At 42.4% G+C, this 15,672-nt stretch overlaps 1 pseudogene; it reads left to right on the top strand.

Annotated features, from left to right (window-relative positions):
- Positions 1-1,066: 1,066 nt before the first annotated feature.
- On the top strand, positions 1,067-14,594 carry LOC140699899 (acylphosphatase-1 pseudogene; annotated as a pseudogene).
- The last annotated feature ends 1,078 nt before the right edge of the window (positions 14,595-15,672 follow it).

Here is a 15,672-nt window from a genome sequence, read left to right as displayed (position 1 = left end):
TGTCCTGCTGTCCAAGGTGCCTACTCTGTGCTGGCTCTCTGGGCCTGGCACGCAAGTGCGTCTGCTCTTGTCAGGCTGCCTGCGGGGTCCCCAGCAATCTAGCCCCCTGATAAGGTGCTCTGCAAGAGGGGCCAGGCGTGCGAGTGCAAGCCAGAAGGCCATAAGAAAGTTTTGAGAGTCAAACAGCAGAGAAATTAATTCCACATCAAGTAGAAGTAGACAAAAAAGCAAGGCTGAGTCATGGTGCAGCGTGTTTAGACAGAAATCAGCATTTAGACAGAAATCAGACCAGAGTAAGAGTAGGTAAGAAACAAGCAGTTAATGACACAGTCTTAGCCAGTGTGTTCTGATAGTCTTAATCTAGAATGTAGGTTAGGTAGGAGACACCGAAGGGCCAATGAATCTTTGCCACTGATTTAAGTCTTGTGCTCTTGGAGAAATGTTAGACATTATTGGTTGCCTTCAAAATACTCATCTCCCTCTTTCCCTCCTGCACAGCTCACACCCCCTCTTCCTTTCTGGCTCAGTATCGTTCTGAAAATGCAAGATATTATACTCCCATTCCTTCTTCCCGGTAGGACTAAGCATGAGCTCCAACCACGGCCAGGTGACCTGGTGGGAGATTGCTGGGCGACTTCTTAGAACAGATTCCCTCCCTAATAGAATAAAAAAAAATCATGAAAAAATGAACAGTGTTATGGCAAGACATTGTTTTTATTTGATCCTTGGAAGTGTGACAATCACCTTGAGACCAGAAGGGGTAAGTCAAGGACGGCACAACGGGAGTACGGAATCCAGCCAGGCGCGGGGTGGCGCTGCTGTACTTCTGAGACAATCAATCCGCGATGCCGTTTCTCGGCTTTTTGTTGTGTGAGTTTAATAGCTTTCAATCAAGTGTTCTGATACTTGTTTAGGAAGTACCCTAGAAGGATGTACTATAATGAATAAGCTACTTTCAGAGGATCATTGACTATAAATCTCGGTACCAAGCAGGTACGCAGCTGTACTTCCTTTGTGATTTTAATCCCTTTGATTTCTCCTGGGAACGATCCTCCCAGCGGGCGCCATGCTTGGTCAGTATTCCATGGACTGGGGGTGTCGCTGTAGAATGGGAGACCCTGAGAACCAAGGGCAGCGCTTGTGGTGTTACTGGGCCGTGGGTGCGTCCGCGGGGACAGCGGGCTCACGGAAACCCCAGGTTCAGCGCCAGAAGCGGGCGGTCTGTGTGGGAGCGCATCAGCTCCTCGAGGCGGGGAGTGGGGTGAGAGCAGTTAGGCAGGCGGGTTTTCTTTGTGATGTGGGTCTTAATTACCAGGCTCCCGTAGATAATGCATTCGGCTGAATTACAGCTGGGCCCCCGAACCAGGGCCTCGTCTAGACATTTCAATTTTCCATAATCCACCTCAGTAAAGATTTTAAGGCAAGCCTTAGCTGGAAACCAGAACATATCATTTTGATTAAGGTTGTAGACTTAACAAAGATCAAAAGCAGGGCCCCAAACTCCCCGTGATGAACACACTGTGACATCGCCCGGAAGCAGTTTTGATAGCTCTTGAGCCAGAAATTTACATGTCTTTTTAAGTTAAGATGATACAGTGCTACCTGGTGGTGCCACCCCTTCTGGAAAGTGATTGGGTCTTATGCCAAGTAACTCTGCTATACCCTGTCTGAATCCTCTATCTGCTCATTAGGGAAAATCAAGAACCAGAAAGGGTGTATACCCTCCCTTAAAGCAAGTACTTCCATCTTCAAGCAAGTGTTTGTTCTGCAAAAGCCTCTTTGGACCACCCCAGCTAAATGCAGAGTTCCCCTACCTGTGCCCAGAATGACCCACTGTGCTGTCAATGGTCCCGATGAAAACTCTGCCTCTGCACAACCAGGGAGGCAACAGAAACACCATGCTTTTAGGCCTCCACATAAATCATAGGCTCTGTGTGTTTGTTTTTTAAAGTGCAAACACAAACAAAACAAAACAGGAAAACTAAGCACGGCAGCTTGCTGGGTTGCATGTGAGCTCTTGGTTGTGGGCAGTAGGAACAAAAGTGGGATCTTACAGCATCTTTGAATAGCAGGCAAGTGGCTCCACCCAATTATCCAATCGGTTGGACAACACATTGGGCTCCAGATACTAGGAATTTGTATTTCTTTTGTCCATGCCATACTTCCCAAGGTCAGGGATTAATACATCACAACAAACTTATCCCTTTTGCCAAGGACATGTGGAAGTGTCCCTGAAGCAGCACTTTAGAGGGAAATGTCCAATTCCCCTTTCTTGGTAGGTCAAGCTGGCTGGACCAACATGCTCGGCTAACAGCGGTGCTTGCCCAGACCTTGCAGGGCAAGGGGATTCCTATCAGAGGTAATCTGGAGTGGAAGAAGGTAGAGAAGAAAGCCAGGTCCTGAGGTCAAAGATGCAAATAACACAGAACAGGGTAGGGGTGGGCTGGGTAGATAAATAGCCATATTACCATAAGGCAAGATGCCATGTATAGAGGATCCAACAGGAGGAAGTGAGGAACACTGGAGAGGACGGAAGTGGGATGATCTGAGAAGTCTTCATGGAAGAAGTGGTACTGGAATAATACTCAGCCATCAAAAAGAATGAAATAATGAAGATGTGTGTGTGTGTGTGTGTGTGTGTGTATACACACAAGAGAATATTACTGTCATAAAAAAGAATAAAATATTACCATTTGCAGCAACATACATGGACCTAGAGATGATCATACTAAGTGAAGCAAGTCAGAGAAAGACAAATATCATATGATATCACTTACATGTGGAATCTAAAAAAAATGACACAAATTAATGTATTTACAAAACAGAGACAGACTCAGAGACATAGAAGACAGACTTATGGTTACCAAAGGGAAGATGGGGGAGGGATAAATTAGGAATTTGGGAATAACAGATATATACTACCATATATAAAATAGACAAACAACAAGGACCTACTGTATAGCACAGAGAACTATATTCAATATCTTGTAATAACTTGGAAAACAACCTGGAAAAGAATATATATATGTGTAACTGAATCACTTTGCTGTACACCTGACACATTGTATGTAAGTCAACTAGAGAAGTGATATTAGAACTGACAGGAAGGATGTGGACAGTTGCCCTGGAGTATCTGGTACTACTGAGAAGGCCCTTTGGGCGAGGCGAATCAGTAGAATGCATAAACTCATACATATCGACATGTATACATTGTATTTAGGCACAGTGAGTATTTTAGACAGAGAATAGTGTACTTTATATTTGGGGAAAGGCTAGTGTTTGGGAACAGAAACAGGAGGATGATGGTAGGGAGTAGAGAAAGATAAGTGGAGAAAGATAAGATGGAAGGATAATCCTTTCAGGGAACTATATTCAGTATCTTGTAGTAGCCTGTGATGCAAAGAGTATGAAAACGAATGGAAGTATGTGCACGTATGACTGAAGCAGTGTGCTGCACACCAGAAATTGACACCACTGTGTAAACTGACTATACTTCGATAAAATATTTTTTAAAAGTCAGTTGAAACATAGCTATAGGCATTTCTTCTGTAACGCAATAAGGATGTTCCTGAAAAAAAAAAAAAAGATAGGCTAATTCCTTGTAAAAGCTCTGACTGGCATGCACAGGAAAACAGCCTTAGAACTATTGACCACTTCTAACCTGGTGCTGGGACTAGACCCCGTCCACAGCAGGGGTCTCTAATCATGAGCCTGCAGAGCCAGGCTCTTAATGTGAAAGATGAAGAAGCCCCTTGAAGATGGTGACGAACTTCAGCATCTAAAGGGGGCCGTGCTGCCCAGCTCCAGGGGATTTTTATCATTTGAGAATATAGGCCAATGTTCTCAGCTCTTCAAGAAAAATCTTATGAAAACATACCTGACATATAACATTGTGTAAATTTAAGGTGTACAACATGTCAACTTGACACATTTTATGATTGCTATTGTAGTGATAATTTAGCACCTCTGTCATGTTACATAACTATCATTTCTTTTTAATGGTTGGAATAATTTTTAGTCTCTTAGCAAGTTCAATGATTAAAATACAATATTGTCTACATCCACTACACTATACATCACATCAGATTTTTAAGACTTTAAGAAGCCAGAAAGCCAGCTACACAAAACTTCTAATTTTTCAGTGTTGGCAACTAATTTAAAGCCAAAGTTTTCAACAGTTTGTTGGCCAACAAACAGTATTTCTAAAGCTGAATTTGAGGGCATCTAGATTTTTAATCAGCACTAAACAATGCTACAAAAAGTACATAAATTACACATGTGTTACCTGTTTTTGTTGTTTAATCACATTAAATTTTTAAACCAGATTTGAAAACTCAAAGTATTTAACAATCTATTAATGGCAACTCAGCTCAGGAGGCAGGCTCCACATATTGAGTCTAAAGTTAGACGTCTGGTCCTAGGACTGAAACTTATTTATTCAGTGACCTTGAATAAGGTCATTAACCAGAAGTTCACCTCAGCAGCTGGGTCTGCAATACAAAGGTAGCACCTGCTAAGCTGCTGTGAGAAGAGCTAACCAAAGGGATTTAATACAGTTAACTCCCTTCCCAAAAGTGACTCAAGAATTTGGGGTACCCTCTGTCTGTAATTTTAAACTCTGTCTCATTTGGACAGTTCCCATGAATTTTGCCAAAATTATCAGCATTCTCTGAAACCTAAAAATGACAGTTAAGCACGATTAGCTGAATACAACCTTTTGCAACATTGTGAAACAAAAACCAAAACAAAATCCTGTTATTCCTCTTATAAATTACAACACAGGTTTTCCTGGAAACAATAGTTCTGTTTGAGTCCATTGTTTTTCAGTCTTTTAAGCTCTGACACTAACTTCCTTACAAAGCACAGTAGAAAAGTGAAAATGTAGTCAATATTTTAAGCCTCAGAAGCAAATGAGTTGGTGGAAGAAACTAGTATTTACTCCTTTGCTTATCCACTCATGTCTGTATATGGTCCTTGAGTGGAAGCTATGAAGAGTGCTCATTTATACATGCCTTACTCGGGGAATGCACTCAGTTATGTATGATGGGCTCTTTTTAACTTTGATGCCAAAGTACATTTAATGTTTTTATGCAGTATTTAATCAACCTAGATGTGTGCTGCACAGATACGCAAAATAATTATAAATTTAACAGGGTCAGTCCAACTAATAAATTTATACATGCCAAAGTTGTTGTTTGATACATGGTACCATATTTTCCCTACTCATCCATCTGAAATTCTTCTTCCATTTGCTATGGTTTAGTGTGGGTCCTTAGTACCTCCTTCAGTATCAAACAACCTATTAATGGCATTAAAAACAAATCCTTATGTTTCTCATTTGCAAACTTTGTGGGTTTTCTTCAGCATTAAAAATAAATTGAGGGGGGAGGGCATAGCTCAGTGGTAGAGTGCCTGCTTAGCATGCATGAGGTCCTGGGTTCAATCCCTGGTACCTCCACCAACAAATAAATAAATAAATACATAAATGTAATTACCATCCCCCCAAATTAGTTGATTTCTCCTCTTGAATCTCTATGGCTATTTTCTTAGAGGAATACACAGCATTGATGTTACAAAATCAATGTGCATACTTCACTTTTGTGCATCAGAAGTACTGTGACATGTTCTCCAATTCATCCTCACTGTTCACCTCTGCCCCTTCCTCTTCAGTGACAAATCACCTTCTCCAGTAATTCTGCCCTTTTTTGCTCCATTCTTATCTGCTCCCTTTTCTCGGCATCCCCAGCTTCACATTGACCTGACACATTTGGCATCTGTGTGCATTTCTGGCCCTCCAGCCTCCTGCACGCGGCTCATGCATGACTCTGCCCAAGCCCATCCTCTGACTGCGCGCTTTGTCTCCCTTGCCCACTACAAAAACCCTCCCTTGTTTTTATTGACCTTTATGTCCAGAACTGCCTCCCACGAACATTCATAAACCTCCTTACTATGCTCCCTTGGGTCATTTCTCCAGCAGGGCTTCCTAAGCTGCAGGCAGCCCCACTTCTGTGTCTGCCTCTCACACTCTTACTGTTCCTGGCTTATTTGTAGCAAATCACTTTTCTCCCTGGAAGATTTTATTTGGAGCCTTAATTTTTTTCTGGATACTTTCTTTATAGAAATATTCAAGGAAATTGCAGCAGTATATATTAAATAAACATAATAATAAACATAAATGCATAATTAAATTTTTTTTAATTTTATTTTTTATTTATTTGTTCATTTTGAAGTGGAGGTAATTAGGTTTATTTATTTTTAATGGAAGTAGTGAAGATTGAACCCGGGACCTTGTGCATGCTAGGCATGCACTCTACCACTGAGCTATATCTCCCCACTGTAATATTTATTTTTAACTAAGTTATGCAGACCCTTGGGCAGGGGTAATAATACTATTGCCTGATGATTATATTATATGGAGCAATGATGGCAGAACAAAATTGTTTCTCTTACAAGAGAAACTTACATCTTTGTTATATAGTATTTTAATTAACACTGTAATCAGGAATTTTGAACTTTTTAATAAAGATGCCAAGTCAACATTTAGAATGTTTAAAGTTAATCTTCGTTAAAAAGGTTTTTTAAAGCTGCCTTTATCATAGATGTCAGAATACATGATTTTTAGAATCTTTAAGTAGTTTCACTCTGTATAGTATATGAGACTTGAACTGAATGAAAATGTATGCTTTTAAATATCTCTGAAGGAAAACACTATTATGATGTCCATTTCAACGAGACTATTTTACTAAACTAGCTTTTGGAGAAACCATTTGTCACCTCCTTGGTGCGATAAAACTTCATGCAGTTTCCAAAAACTGAAATTCTGTATCTGTCTACATCCCCGGTGACCAGATATGAACTGATGCAAAAATAACAATAATCCATAGAAATTACAGGCTTTGAACTCACTGCACTAAGGTCCTAAGGCAGGCTGCTGAAGCTCTCGATGTATGATAGCTCCCAGTCTTGGAAAAGATTGATGCTAAATAAGTAGTTCACTGCATTGCCTAAAGGCTCAAAAAAGGCCCTTTGTTCTCAACTACAAAAATCATGAAAAGAAAATGTGGGGTTTCAAGGTCTTCATTTTGTCTCCTCAAATATTCCATCAAGCATGACCTCCCCTCTTTAAACTTCAGTTGCATGACACTCAGTCACACTCACGCAGTTCACTGCACAGTCTTTTCTTTCTCTGTGTCTTCCTGCCACAGTTTTATGTGCATTGCTGGGGGCAGGGACCAGGACATCAGTGCAGTGCAGATGGGAGGCACGTGAATTTGTTCAACAAAAAACTGCTTCATATCTCCTATGCTCCAGGCACTGTGACTACAGACACAGCGCTGAACAAGACAAGGTCCTGCTCCCAGAGAACCGAAATCTAGAGGGAGACAGACAGGCAAGCTAACAGGCAAGCTTAAGATGTGGTGTGTGACCACTGCAGCAGCGCGGGGGCCTAAGGCACATTCGGAGGGGTCTGAGCTGGTCGTGTAACCAAGCGAGATCCTTCCCCATCTGCCCTCTGTAGCTCCTCTCGGAAGACCCAGAGAATAGTCTCTGATACTTCCCTGAGGCATTTTACAGACTGAAATCCCCCCCTCCCACTAAATGGATGACACTAACTACTTGACAATCATGAGCACATGACCCCCTGGCCTCCTGGAGCCTAAGGATGGATGACGTTAACCCCGGTGACCCCGCCCTGTGACCTCACCAGCAACCAATCAGAGGACTGTGCACAAGCTGGTCACAAGCCCTGCGACCTCCCTCATCCGGCCTTTAACAATGTTTTAGTGAAACCCTTCGGGGATTTCAGGGCTTCAGAGCAGGGGCCGCCCCTGCTCCTTGTACCAGGGCCTTTTCCACAAACACGGCACCTTCCCTCACCGCTGCCCCGCGTCAGTAGATGGGCTTCACTGCACGCGGGCGGGTGGTCCCGAGTTTGGTTCAGTGACGTTGGAAAGAGTCCAGAATGAGCTCTGGATGAAGTGACTTCTAAGAAGCATCTGGAGATGAGGAAGACTTAGCTCAGTAAACAAGGGCTGGGGGAAGCAGAGGACTTTTCCAGAGAGTTTAACTTGCATCGCAGGGGTGAGAAAGAACACAGCACATTAAAGGAATGTTGACTGGGAAAAAAAATGCACTACCTAAAAGCTGAGAATGATGTATTACTAGGCAGACATTTCTGAGGACTTAAGCCCAGGAGGGTGCCTCTCAGATCACTCTAAGAGATTGCTCTGAAGAGGCAGGGGAGGAGCCAGGAGTTTTGCCACTAAGACCAGGTTTGGAACATCAAAGAATTACTGTTAGTTAAAGAAAACCAGATATCTCAAGTTAAGGAATTTAACTTATCCATATATGGGAAGGCGCAAGAGTCTGGGCTCATTGAAACCATCCCTTTGATGTGCACCTTAGCCATCCAGGACTAGTGTCCTGAGCTTCCCATCCTGCATTTCCTGAGGGAGCACCTTGTGGGCCGCTGCAGTGGCCGAGAGCATGACAGCACGTGGCCTGCTTGTCTCCATCCTGAGTTCCCTCTGCCTCACCCTCGGGGGTGGTGGGAGTGGCTGATGGCTTGATGGCTGCGACATCCTTTGTTTACTGGTGTGACAGTAAGTTTCATTACAGGAACAATAAATACTTCAGTATATTTGGAGTCTGTAGAGGCGGTGTGGATTGGACATGGGGAATGACATTCTAAGAAATGAGCAGAGGCCAAGAGACACAAGAAGAAATTTGGTCTGGCATCTTCAGGAGAAGGGAGGGTTGGGAGAGGTTCTAAGCTAGTGTGTGACGATCGATCGATTGTGGCTGCACTGTGGGGAGGTGGATGGAGGGAGGCCCGGCAGGGGTGGCAGCGGCCCTGGGGAAAGCAGGCAGGCCTGCACTGGGTAATGGTGGGGCCTGGAGAGAATTGGTTTCACTCGCTTCTTATGTGGCATGTGGCATAAGTGGAAAAGACGGTGCACTTATGTGTGCAGGATGTGGGGGAAGGAGGCGGGTCAAGAGGGCACCCGCATTGCCAGTTTAGACAACTGGATGTAGGCTTACAATCCTAGAGCAGTGCTGGAGTCCTCAGGTGTGGGCCAGCAGCATTCACACCACCTGGGCGCTGATGGAAAATGCAGATTCCCCGGCTTGACTCCAGACCGGGAGAATGAGCAATCTGTGGGGAGGGGACCAGTAGTCTGTGTTTCACAAGGTCAGGTGATCCTGATGCATGCTTATGTTTGAAAAGCAATGTTTTAGCTCATGGGCCTTCCAACTATTTTGCTCAGGATCCTGAAAAATGTTTGCAAAAATATGTACAATTCATGTATTTTAAATTTGATATCCAGATGTTTTCTTTTTAAGTATAGTAGTTGCAAAGGATGTAATTTCCATCATATTAAAAATATTGTATCTTTTTAATACAGTCAATGAAATCAAAATACTGTAGCAGTTTGGTGCCCACCTCCACACACTGAGAAGGTAAACAGCTAAAACAAGAAATGAACAAACTCTTTTTTTAAACAATTTAGCAATTTCAAAATGCTTCATTCCTCAAACATTCATACCCTTTTAATTTCCGAGTTTTATACTACATTCTGTTAGTCAATCTACTATACTTATCTGCAACAAAAATATGACTGTAATAAAATATTCATCCTCAATCTAGATATAACTGTTTTATTACATAGTTGATAAAAGAGCATAACCTTTTATAATTTTGATAGTAACTATTAAACATAAGTAAAACATTATTGAAACATATCTCTTAATGAGATGAGTAGAACTTTACAGTTTAATTCATGTATCTATAGATAAACGTGACATATTAATAAGACAAATGTCAGCATCAGTTCAATTCATATTTGACTTTTTCTAATGCAAATTAAAAAAAAAAACCCGAACACCCTATTCATATAATAAATAGAGGTAATGAAAGGAGTTTTATTATAGAAATTCTACCTAATTGTTCTGAACTCTTTCCAGGATGTATGCCAAAATATCACAGAATAACCTTGCATCAAAAATGTTTAGTGCTGTAGTTCCCCTCTGCAATTCTTTTGAAAGCAAAGGAGTAGAAATTCCCTGACTTACAATGGAATTTACAACTCAGTCTCTGAAGTTATCAGAATTTTTCATGACATCTCGAGTATACAAACAGACAATAGCCAGACCATATATGACCACAGTACTCTGACCCACAACCTCTGCAGAAACCCGTCCAAGAAACCAAACCACAACCTCTGTAGCAACTGGCCCAGAACAATCAGGACTGTGAGGTGGCCAGCGACTTCAGCTTCCCTATTCCTGCCACCCCTGCTCGCCTTTCAACTCAGGGCTAACCGGAGAGTCAGGTACAGGCGTACCTTAGAGATATTGTGGATTGAATTCCAGACCACCTCAATAAAGCAAAAAAAAGTGAGTGAGTTGCACGAATTTTTTGTTCCCCAGTACATATAAAAGTTATGTTTAGACTATGCTGTAGTCTGTTAAGTGTGCAATAGCATTGTCTTTTAAAAAAGCACAGTTTCATTTAAAAATACTTTATTGCCAAAGATGTCAAAACAATTACCACAGCAACATCACAGAGCACTGATCACAGATCACCATAAATAATGAAAAAGTTTGAGATATTGCAAGAATTACCAAAATGTGGCACCATGCCCAAAGTGAGCAAAAGCTGTTGGAAAAAAATGACACTTGTTCGATGCAGGGTTGCCACAAACCTTTAATTTGTAAAAAATGCAATATCTGCAGAGCACAATAAAATGAAGCACCATGGAAGGAGATGTGGTTGTCTGCCCCTGACACCAGTCCCATAAGATGCCCATCTCCAGTGTCCCCGGGGCCGACAGCCTCTAATCAGAGCACACCTGAAGATTTCCTTTTCCACCACGAAGCTTTCCCTCTCCTTCGTCTGACTTCCAGTCTCTACCAAATGCAAGTCATGTGGCGGAGTCCCTTGCCAGAGCAAGCTCTCAAAAAATAGCCTGTGTGTTCTCACTTGGATGCTGTATTAGTCAGAGTTTTCCAGTGAAACAGAACCAAAGGAGATACATATATAACTCTATAGAAAGAGATTTATTATAAAGGATTGGATCATGCAGTCATGGAGGCTAAGTCCTACCATGTGCTGTCTGCAAGCTGGACGCCCAGGAGAGCTGTGGTGTAGTTTTAATCCACATCCAAAGGTGAGAGCCAGGAGTGCAGAGGTCCCACAGCAGGAGAGGATGGATGTCCCAGCTTAAACAGGGAGAGTAAATTCACCCTTCCTTGCCCGTCTTTGTCCTATTCTTGTCCTCAGAGGCTTGGATGATGTCCACCCTCACTGCTGACGGTGATCTTCGTTACTCAAAAGTCTACTAATTCAAATGCTAACCCCATCCTGAAACACCCCTACAAACACCAGCAATGTTTGCCAGCTGCCTGGCAGTCCCCCAGCCCAGTCAAGGTGACACAAAACCAGCATCTCAGATGTTCTTTATCTTCACACTCACTTCTCCACCAGCCACATCTGGAATTGTCCCTCATTGGACGTGCCAAGGCTGTTACCCACTGGGAGCAAAGCCACACATGAAGATTTAGGCTGGGTAAGAGCTCTGCTGTCTTTTGTAAAGAGAGGAAAGGGTAACCGTGAAAGGGAGGTGGAGGGGAAGGGAGGACATCCTGACTCCGAAGTGTGGCCTCAGACGGATAATCTTAGAGAGGAATACACACGGAAGTTTAAGATCAGGAAGATGGCTCCTAAAAACGCACTTGCCCTAGAAGCCTTTGGAAAGTCTTCAGTTATTCCCGAAGACAGGCTGCCACAATGAAGACTACTAATCTAGAGCAAAGGTGGAGGGCTCCCTTAAGCCAGGGGAGAGAGAACGGAAAAACATGGGGGTCCTTGCAAGTCAGCATGTCTATTTGAGCTGTCATGGTCTTCTCTGCCTGCTGTGCTTTCCATAGCAGGCTGGTTCTTTTTTTTTTTTTTCAAATTTTTAAAATAAGGTCATTTTTCACTTTTGGGGGGGAAGGAGGTGGATGTAATTTGGTTTATTTATTTATTCATTTATCTTAATGGAGGGACTGGGGATTGAACCCAGGATCTCATACACACTAAGCATGTGCTCTGCCTCTGAGCTATACCCTCCCCCCAAAGCAGGGTTCTTCCTTGAGTTCACATCTCAACTGAAAAGCCATCTCTACAGAGGAGCTGCCCTGACCACTCCCTCTTAAGTCGCTGTCTAGTCCATTGTCGTATATTCTCGGCACAGCATTTTTTACTGTCTGATTTTCCTCCCTCCCTCCCTCCTCTTCCCTCTCCTCTCCTTATTTCTCTGTTGATTTTTCCCAGCTTGAATGTCAGTTCCTTGCAGGAGCCACTTTACCTTGCAAGTCTGGTTACAGGGCTTAGCTCGTAGTGTGACATCCAATATATATTTGCTGAATAAATAAATGTCAAGAAAAGAATGTCAAGAAGTTGGAGATATTTCCATTGGGTGGGTTGTAATTTCTTTGTGAACTAGGAGGCCAAAGCATTTGTTGAGAGTAAAGATGAAATGGTGGGGGGGCACATTGAAAGGAGTGGAGTTTGGAGGGTGGGAGTGGAAGAGAGTGAGGACAAAAAGCATAAATAAATGGTTCGGCAGCATTTAGACCCCAAAATACTGAAGATACAGATGATGGCATCAAAGAACGAATGAGAGCATGTCGGTTACTTGCCACTGTTTTGAAACAGATTTCTGATAAACTGAGCTAAGTTGAGTCACACAGTATCTGTTACAGACAGGATAATGGCCCCTCAAAGATGCCCATGAGAATCCCAGAACCTGTGAATATGGTATTTCACATGACAAAAGGGACTTTTGTATAAGTGATTAAAGTCTAAGGGACTTGAGATGGGCAGAGTATCCTGGATGACTCAGGTGGTGCAGTGTAGCCACGAAGGTCCTTCTTAGTGAAAGCAGGAGGCCGCGGAGTCAGAGTCAGAGAAGAAAACACGAGGACAGAAGCAGTGGTGGGAGGGATGGAGGAAGGGGCCATGAGCCAAGGAATGGAGGTGGCCTCTAGGAGCTGGAGAAGTCAAGGAAACTAACTCTCCCCTGGAGCTTGACAAAGCAGCAGCCCTGCCCATACGCTGGTTTTAGGACCTCTGAACTCTTAAACTGTAAGATAATATGTTTTTGTTGATTTAAGCCCTGAATTTGTGGTAATATATTACAGTAGCAATAAGACATGAACACACTCACTCTTTCCATTTTATGTAGACAGTGCTCCTCAAACTGCAATGTGCAGCCATCTGGGATCTTGTTAAAATGCAGCCTCTGATTCAGTGGGTCTGGCATGGTGAGGCTGGGACTCTGCACCTTTGGAAGGTGTCCAGAGGGGGCTGGGCTGTTTGGCCGGGAACCACGCTCTGAGTAGGAAGGATCCAGAAGGCAATGTCAAGACCAAAGAGAGAAATAGTTCCTGTGAGCACATGGCCTGTGTCTTTCATCTGCTTAGTCTCCCCGAATTTACATGTTGTGATTGTATTTTATAAGCACAGAGCTGCCATGAGGTAGATTCTGGCATCATCCTCTTCTACTGATGAGTAAAGTGACATTCAGAGAGGGTGGGCAGCTGGCCCAGGCTGCACAGCTGCTCGGCTGAGTTTGGCTTATGTCAGGATCAGGACTTGAGCTCAAGTTCCTTCTTTCCAACTTCTTTTCACTACAGCAAAGATAATGTGTAAAATCAAGATGCAGAAACAACCCATGAATTCAGAAGCCTCAGTGTTACTCAAGCACAGGGCGCACAAAGGCCCCGTGGAATCTAACTGATGCAAGAATGGGTGGGAAGGACAGGTGAGCTGTTACATGTTGTTTTCACTTTGACACTTGACCAAAATCCTAACCATGCTTCAGGCCATCTCAGATGCACTTTTAGTGTGAGGCGCATTGCTTTGATACAAGTATCTTGATAATGAATTAATAGAAATGTGAGTCATTTTGTCACACTCTGCCACCTTTTTCAGAAACTTTGTATTGCATTCAGCATATATTGAGCACTTACTGTGTGCCAAAGCATTCTGCCAGACACTACAGAATCAAAAATAAATGAGACATTCTCCCTGTGCTTTGGAATTTCTCTGTAAGATATTAAAGAGGTAAATGCAAAAAAAAAAAAAACCCAAAGCCTATCTGTTGATCGATACAATTACAGAAGGTTGAAAGTTTCAAGGAAGGGTTGGCTTCCAGGCGTGGCAGTTACGCAGTTTGGGGAACCGTTGGCCTGGTGGTCTCCCGGTGGTCCCGGCCACCTGGGAGGAGGAGGGTTTGAGCACGAGCACTGCAGAAGGGGACACCCTGGTATCAGTGGATTGTGAAGCTTTTGGGAAGGTGCGTGGGGAGTTCTTCCGCAAGGACACTCAGGCTGAGGGTGAGGTGCTTGGATGAGTTAGCTGGGTCCAGAACACTGACCAGGGCACAGTGCAAGCACAACTGCAAGATCCCACCTCCCAGGTACAACATATGCAGACGTGGCATGAGGCAAGAGGCAGTCCCAGATCGCACATCAACAGCGCAAGCTTCAACAATGAGAAAGTCACCTTAAAGTTGGATTACTCAGATTTCCAAATTGTGAAATAATTGTCTGAATTGAAATTTTCTAAGATACCCAGTGGTTTTGTTTTTTTATTGTTAATAGAGATAGAGCTATTCTGTGTTCAATATTAGAATCGGTCAATAAGTTATTTTAATATCAGATATTTGATAGTTACTGTATGTTATGTGTATGATGGAAGGGTTACAACTGTACACAGTTCTAATCAATAGAAACAGAGAAGCTTCTGTGTAGGAAACTTAAAAAAAAAGATAAGAGGAAGGTTGATTTACTCTAGGGAAAAAAAGGTGTTACATACAAGAGGTTTGTTTTGTTTTGCCTCAGAGGCAGTTGCGTCTATTCCAAAAAGTCTATTGAGATTTTTAAAATAAATGTTCAAATAATTAAAGTCACAGATTCAGAATCCTAGTTCTTCCCGAAGTTTTAAAGTCCATATTACAATAATCATTTTATTTTGAGCAATTATTAACTGTCAGTTGTAGAGGGGCTATTATTCCTGCTAAATCTGGCCCTGTTTTCATATTTTATGCTTTTATATCTGTATACACATTTTTATACCTTTAACTGCATTTGCAAATTTAATACACTCCATTTCCTTTACAAGTATTTTGACCTAAGAAACAAAACCTGACTAAGTACTAGATAATTCTTACAAATGTAAATACAGTGAAGTTTCAAGTCACATAAATGTCCCAAGTCAGAAAGATTTCAACTTAAGTTCACAAGTTCAAATCAATTGCTCGACCTCACATTTTAGTTTTAGTTCTGATGAGAGAAATTCTACATTAAAAATGCACACATGTTCTTTAACACAATAATATTATTGCTATGATTTTGATTATCTTAAATATTTAGAATCTTCCTGAAACTAAGAAGATGCTTACCTACTAGGAAAAACAACCACGCCTGGCATTGCAGGGCAGCGTCCTCAGTGGTGACAGAAGGACCAGTGGAAGCAGGATGTCCACAGTGGGGGAAGCTGTATGTTTGGGGACAAAGAATATATGAGAAAACTCTACACTTTCTGCCCAATTTTGCTGTGAATCTAACCACCCTAAAAAATATAATCTATTAACTCACTTTTTAAAAAATAAAAGAAAGACA

Source organism: Vicugna pacos, chromosome 11 (genome assembly GCF_048564905.1).
Source record: "Vicugna pacos chromosome 11, VicPac4, whole genome shotgun sequence".
NCBI classification, from domain to species: domain Eukaryota; kingdom Metazoa; phylum Chordata; class Mammalia; order Artiodactyla; family Camelidae; genus Vicugna; species Vicugna pacos.
The sequence above is the reverse complement of the archived record's forward strand: the minus strand, read 5'-3'. Positions and strand labels throughout refer to the sequence as shown.